Source organism: Pteropus medius, unplaced genomic scaffold, assembly GCF_902729225.1.
Source record: "Pteropus medius unplaced genomic scaffold, Ma_sr-lr_union100, whole genome shotgun sequence".
In the NCBI taxonomy this organism is placed as follows: Eukaryota; Metazoa; Chordata; class Mammalia; order Chiroptera; family Pteropodidae; genus Pteropus; species Pteropus medius.
In genome coordinates, this window is record NW_024350925.1 from 562,040 (window position 1) to 569,534 (window position 7,495).

Consider the following 7,495-nt stretch of genomic DNA (forward strand, 5'->3'; position numbering starts at 1 on the left):
GTGAGTTGGGTATGTGTGTGATGTTCCCTGCAGTGTGTGTGCCCGCGTCCTCCCGTGAAGCTCGAGTCCCAGCGCGGATGCTTAAAAGTTGTTTTCTGCTTCGTTTTATTCACTTCGACTTTTTCTTCGTAAATCATAAACATTCAAGCGCACCGGCGCCCACGCCGGCGAGTAACCAGTTGAGACCCACGGAATAGTGTGACTTCATTCATCCAGCTTCCCTTCCTCAAACGTGCGCTCGGTGCCACACACCGGCTACTAGGCTGAGTGCAGCCTCCTGGCACCCATGAGCTTGGAAATGAGGGGGAAAGAAGCAAATAGCTTTCCATTACTCGGGAGGGCAGTGTCCCTGGGGTGTCCCAAGGAGCCCGGACTAGGCTCTGAAATGAATGAAGGGAGACAAACCCATTCTCAGGAACAATACACTAAGTTCGGGTGGAGGGACGCCGCTCCATATTTTACGCAAAAAGAGAACCCAGAGTCTGCGTGGCGGAGCGGGGCGCAGGAGCCAGGGTGTGCTCACGGCCCTGTGGTCATGTCCTGATGTCTTTCTATTCGAGAAGGCAGAAGAGAGGGGGACACTAGTGTCCTCAGAAAACCACAGTGCCTGAGTGTGTGTTTCCACTCAAAACACATTTCAACACAACAAGCTCCCATCCGATTCTCATCTAAAGCAGCCTCTGACTTTGGTGTGCTTCCCTTCTTTCTGGTAATTCACTCATCTTTCCTCCTAAAAAGGTTTGAATTCCTGTAATCTCTTCTAAATCTATTAGTAAAACACCTTAAACAGAATATATGTGGCAGCACTATGGGTGTGAGTGTGGCCTGTTTTCATTCATTCCTTTACACAATTGTCCTTTAAGTAAGTAGTTCAAGAAGGCTCTACACCTCGTTAGGAGTAATCTGATTACGCTTTTCAGCCAATCGATGTTGCCTGTTCAGTACATGGATACTGGAAAATTTGGGTTCTAATTAAAAGAAGGATAAACAAAAGAGCAAAAGACAAGCCCTCTTCTGAACTGTGAAATAATAGTTGCAGAATGAGGACCCAAAATTCTCTATTCAGCTAACTCAAACCTGGGCCAAGAGAGTAACTAACAGGAAGTAGGGACTTGGCTGGACTGTCCCGGGATACTTTTCCTTGACCTATGGGCTGTTTAGACTGATCTCTGTTCCGGAGAAAAGAAATGAGGTATGAGCAGATCAGAGGAGACTGTGTGGGCAGAGCTTGGCGGCCTGAGGGCGGCAGGCCTGGGCGGGCCTGGTGTCTGAGCCGCCCTCACTACTCTGATTCCTGAAGCTGATGGATCTTTCAGGGCTCTATAATAACAAGCTCTACTCCAGGCAAATCAGCCTTGGCCCCACGCCCTTCCCCCAGCCGAGTCTGCTCACTGCAGCCTCCTCAGTGCCCTGGCCCTGGCTTTCATCAAGGAAACATCAAGGATTTGCAGTGGGGCCACCTCAGACTGAGCCCCTCCTCCCTTCCCAGGCTCAGGGAGGGACTGTAGAAGTCAAGGGAAGAAGTCCAAGGAATGTAAATTTTCACCTTCTCTCTTATCTCCAGCCTCTTCCCATCAAGAAAGGTGAGACCTTGAGCGGGAAGCAGACTAGGCTGTAGAGAGCCTCTGGAGAAGACGCACAGAGGCCTGGTTCTGGTCTGTGGCAGGAGACTTGGGCTTCTAAAAATGCCAGACCCCAGCCAAGCTATCCGGGGCGGGCGAGCAGCCAAGGTGAAGGGTCCCGTCCCGTGTTCCCACATCACCGTCCAGCACAGCATCTGCACAGCCGTATTCGTTTAATGGTAATAATATTTTGTTTGTGATAACACTGTCTCTCCCACTAGACTGTTAGCTCCATAAGGGCAGGAACCAAGTGTGTCTTGCTCACTGCTACGTGCCCAGTGCCAAGACCAGCACCCGGCACACAGTAAAGGCTCAGGAAATGTATACTGGTAAATGACTGAACGAAGCTGGCTTACAGACCAAGAGTGATATAAAGAGCCTTACTCAAGAGTTTAACTTGGCCTGAGGGTCAATAGGGAGTCATTGTGGATTCTGGAATAGGACACTGCTTGAGGTAGGGAAGGAGACACTTGCGAACTTTTCATCTGGAGGCACTGGGAAGAGGCAAATGTGGAGGGAAAGGCTGCTGTGCCCACACCCACCCACATCCCTAGCACCAATTAGCTAGGAAGTACTCCGTGAACTGAACATTTGATTGGCCTACAAACCTTGACACTGCACATTCAGAAGGAGACAGAAGTTGCAAAGGAGAGAAAAAAGAAGCCCCTAACGACCAAGCCAGACCTGAAAATGCTGGGTGCTCCCTACCTACCCAGCAACTCCCAGACTCCAGGCCTATAGCAGCTCATCTGTCACTGTGCTAGGAGTTGCACTCTGAGCCGGAGCTGGGCCTGCCTATGGAATGGGATATGAGTTTACCCTAGAAGCAGAGACTAAGAGAGTGGCCAGAGGAATAGGAGGGAAACAGGGAAGTTGATCACTCACCACCAACAAGGCCCCTGCTTTCTGTATCACCTCCTGTCCTGCCTAACTAGCTGCTGCTAAGAACCTAGAATTTCAATGAAAACTGAATTGGAAAGAATAACTAGCATAGGATTATGCTATTTCTTTTCCTCCAAGCTGGCAGTTTCCACAGCTGCAAAATGAAAATTGATGAGCGAACCTTGCGCCACCTGCCCAGCCTCCCAGTACAGCCCTCAGTCTTATTTCAGGATGAAAAACGAGAAAGCTGCCACCATGTTGCTACCTTGCAAATATATTCACATAATAAGCATCTTGGCAGCTAAGCAGAGAGGCCAGTTTTCTCTTTGACATTGCTATATAGTCAATTGTTTTACCTAAGTCGTAAGAATATACATTCTACCCCACACTTTCTTGCCATGAGAGTCAATAAAGATGCTTTCCTTATGAATAAAATATATACAGCAAGTAGGGGGATAAAAAGGCTGTTGCTGGATCTCCGCTCTAATTTTCTATTGTTCCCTGGTAAGTGTCTGTACCAAGATAAATTAACAAGAATTGGCAAATACTAGCTTGACTCTTCCTTGAAATGTCGTTTAGCATTTGGCATTAAGGTTTGCTCTGCAGTTAAGAAAACTAGTAAACTTTCTCTCCTCAGACAGGCCCAAAGAAAGCAAACCAATTAGAACAGAGCCCCAGATTCAATCAACAATGGAGACAAAACCCATGCTGATCAATGGCTACTCCAAAAAGAGTGGGAGCAGGGAGTGGAAAAATGCTACAGGATTTGAGAGGAGACAGCGGGCTTCTGCCACTGAGGCAGCAGAGGCTCCAAGCGGGGGAGGGGTACGCTCCAGAGCCTGGGCCTCCAGGGGCAGACTGGAAGCTTGCACAGCCATCAATCACCGCCTCGGCAATAGGTGTGTAAGCCCAAGATGGCTAAGGGTCCGAAAATAAATTCCTTTCAGCCCAGACTCAATGCTGCACACACGGGGAAGGGCAAATGCTTCAAGAATTCCATGAGGAAATAAACCTTTATTTCAAAAATAAACTTTGATGTTGTTTGAACTTTGGCCCTGACTCTGAGCCCAGGCTGTCACTGCGAGAAAACACTTGTGGCATTTTGAAAGAAACTATGTGAGATTTCAGCGGAATGTGAACAGATTTTCAGTCCCTCATCCTCAAGTCCTGTGTGGCTCACCCTTCAACACCAGTCCCCAACCCCCCATCTCACCATCATATTTTCCCTACCTACCTACCGTGTTAGGATGAGACTATATAGGAATATTCAATGTTGTTGCATTCAGTGGGTAATTTCATTTTAACATGCATGCTTCATTCAGGAGAAACCATATTGCGCCACTCTGTGCCTCTTTGACCCTTGGCCTGACAACCACCACCCCTCCTCTGCACTCTCCTATATCTCCCCAAATCCTAAAACACTAAGGAAAAGTCCTTAAAGGCCACAGGATTGGCTATAACTGCCACATAAGAACATGTCTTCTATGTGTTTGATATTGAGGGTGGATTTCGGTAAAAACCACCTCCATGTCTACATATAAAAGGGGGGTTGTTATACAACTCATGGCCTTGGTTTAATTAGAAAGAGTAGTGAACCTGAATAACTAATGTTTCAGCTTCATCAAGCACCAAAATACGGGTAGACATGTGGTCAGCCTCTCTCCCACAGTAGAAAGATATACAACACAACTCAGTGATAACAGCCAAACTCAGGCTATGGAAATCCACTAATGTGAGTTTAAGTCCTTGATTCCAATGAAGGCTGAGTATGATGGACAGGTTACTTAAAAACTTTGTGCCATGGTTACTTCTTTCAGAAAAAAAGTCAACTTTCTTTAAAAAAGACAATGAAAACATAAGCCACACACTGGGAGACATTATTTGCAAAACACGCTTAGTATGAAGGACGTGGAGCCCAAGGAGATAAAGGACATTCGGTATTCAATAACACCCAATAAATACTGAGCAAAAGATCTCAAATAGACACTGTTCTGAAGAAGATAATGGGCGGCCAGTAAGCTATTGAGAAGACGTACGACCTCACTCGTCATCAGGGAAACACAAATTGAAGCCACCGTGAAACACCACAGCAAACCCGTAAGCGCGGCAAAAACAAAAGAGGCAGATATTGCTGAGTGCCAGAGAAAGTGAGGAAAAACCACAACGCTCATGCACTCTTCGGGAGGATGCAAAATGTTATAGACGCTCTGGGAAACAGTCTGCGCATTTCCTAGAAAGTGAAAATTACATTTACCAAAACAAACAAACAAACAAACAAAAGTGCGCTTGCCACGTGCTGCAGCAAGCTAACCCCTAGGATTTACCCCAGGGCAAGGAAAAGTAAAGTTGACGCAAAACCTGTACGCAAATGTTCATAGCGCTTTGTCAGCTGCTCACGTGACTGCACACTGGGGCTGGACGAATACCCAGACGCCTCCGGGACGACCGGACACAGGGTCGGAGGTGACGCCGATCCCAGAGGCCCAAAGTGTCACGACGGGTGGCCTGTTAGAGGTGTAATCAAGGGACTCGGGGATACAGGCTGCTTCCCGGTGAGCCGACGAGGCCCCCGGATCAACATAGCGGTCGTCTCTCCAGTCCCCAAGTTGGTCATGGTAAGGGACAGACTTGGCAGCTGGAGCAATAACCCCCACGGGGCCACTGGGCCGTGGGGTAAGAGCTATCGTGGTGGGGAGGGCGCAGCGACCCCTCTGATACGGGCCCCACCCCAGGCCAAGACAGTGAGTCAAAAGCAATACCGGATGCTGGTGGGCATGGCTGGGCGGGTGGTGGCGGTGTTGGTGGCAGAGACTAGCGACGTTATTGGGAACCTATAAATGCAGGGGAAGAGGAGGCAGGAAGCCCGGGGAATGAAGACAGTGGACAAGGTGTGAAGATCCAGGATTCTCTCCAAATGGGGAGAGGGGTGGAAATGGCCAGAGGGATGCCAGAGGCTTCCAGTGGATGGACGGCGAATGTTTCCTAGGACGGGGTTGGGTACAGGAGATTCTGCTCTGTGCTTCCGTTGACCGTTTCATGAGGTCTGAAATAGCACAGCGTGTCTGTAAAAGGCACTGGGAGAAGTGGGGGTGGGTGTGGTCCGCACACAGGCCGGGATGTGGGGGGCCCGCTTGAGGAAGGCCTCCGAAGATTCAGAGAGCACCCAATGTCCTCGCTGGGCCACCTTCTCCAGCAGAACAGGAGAAACTAGGCCTTTGAGAGCCCTCAGGCAAGAGGTGTTCAGACACCTCAGGCCTCCCCGGGAGGTCAGCCAGGGTGGGATGCGGGAGCGAGAGGCGAGGGCAACAGAGGGGTGTGGATGGGGAGGAGAGAGGACAAAGGAACGGCACGAATAGAGGGCTGCTGGAGGAGGCGTGGGTGGCAAGCAAGGGAAACCGTCGCCCTCGCGGGACTTATGGAAACCAAGGGAGGACCAGTCCCCCGATGTCAGCACCGCTCAGCTCAGGGAAGCCTGGGACCAGTAGTTTCAGGAAAATGGGGAGAGACGGCTGGCACCCTATCGCCACGGCGGGCCACCGCCTACCGTATGCATTGGCCGTGCGACCAGCCAGACCTTTAAAACACGTCTGGACATACGGCTACCTATACGTATTCACGCTGTCTTGTTGCTTTTTCACTTAGAAACGTGTATCGGGTGTGCAGCAACTTGCCGTGTGCAGTCAGAAGGACGCTTTTGGAATCGGTGACCACGGCCCCACGCTTTCCTCGGGACGGCCGCATTTTAACCTACTGGACGCATATGCCTCGTCACGTCCATCCTTTCCTCCCTGACGGGCATCGAGACTGTCTCCCGTCGCCGACATCCTGTGCCCGTGTCGCGATGCACTAGGCGGACCAGCGTGTCTGCGGAAGGTGTACCGGGAGGCGGACTTTCTGGGTCGTAGAGGGAACGGGTGCTTGGTCACTTTTAAGATTTTCCGCTCAAAGCGAGGGCTCTGGAGCAGGGCCGCCCGCTTCGGATCCCGCCGCTGATCGCGACGAGCCGGATGACCTTGGGCCGGGGGGTGAACCTCTGGGTGCCGGTTCCCTCACCTGCAAGTGGGCGGTGACACCGGGTACTGTGGGGGGGATGCGTTACCGTTTAAACCGCGCCGCTCGGGAGAGCGCCAGGCACCGAGTCGTGCACGTTTCTTCCCATGGAGTCGGAGAGATCGGCCTCCCAAACGGGCGCTCTGGGCCGCAGCCATGCCCCGCACACACAACGCCCCGCCCCGGCCCCCACCCCTGCCCCTCCCCGCCCCATTCCCTCCAGCAGAGGGCGAAGCACAAGTTCGCTCATCGACCCTCTCCCCTGCCTTGGAACCGTGACGTTCTTTGACTGCTGCAAAGCGGGCGTGCGAAAAGCCAGTAGTCGTGGTTTGAGTTCCCGTCCCGTGAACTGCGACCGTGATGTGTGTGCACTGGCCATCGGGGTTCCCGTCCTTTGAATGGACTCAGCGGGGCCGGGGCTGAGGAAGGGGGGCAAACGATTTCCCGGCCTGTCCGCCAGTCAAGCTCCCTGAGCGCACAGGCGCGGGCCCCTTCGATCGCCCGTCGTTGACAGTCATCGTCGCGGTGCGACAGCGACCGTGCGGCCCGTGCGCACCAACACGTTTGCTCTCTGGCCCTTTAGGGACGTTGACTGCGGGGCTCCTGTGCCCGTTTTCCCAGTGCGTTTGGGGGGTGGGAGGTGCGTCAGTCTCGTGCTGGCATACAGGCCGGCGGGTCCTTTGTGCGCCAGGTGCTGCCCCTCCATCCTGACGGCTCATCCACACAACCCCGCCCCCAAATGGCTGCCATACCCCCCACCCCGGCCCAGCCCCCGCCCCGCCTTAAAGATGGCAAACGGGGGCCGAGTGCTGCGACACTAGTCGGAACGCGGGTACCGGGCCTAGGGAGGCGGGACAGGAAGTGCTGGGCGCGGAGCCCCGACGACCGACCGCCGACCCACGACCGCCCCGCACTCGGCCGCCCCGGGCTTCCGGGCCCGG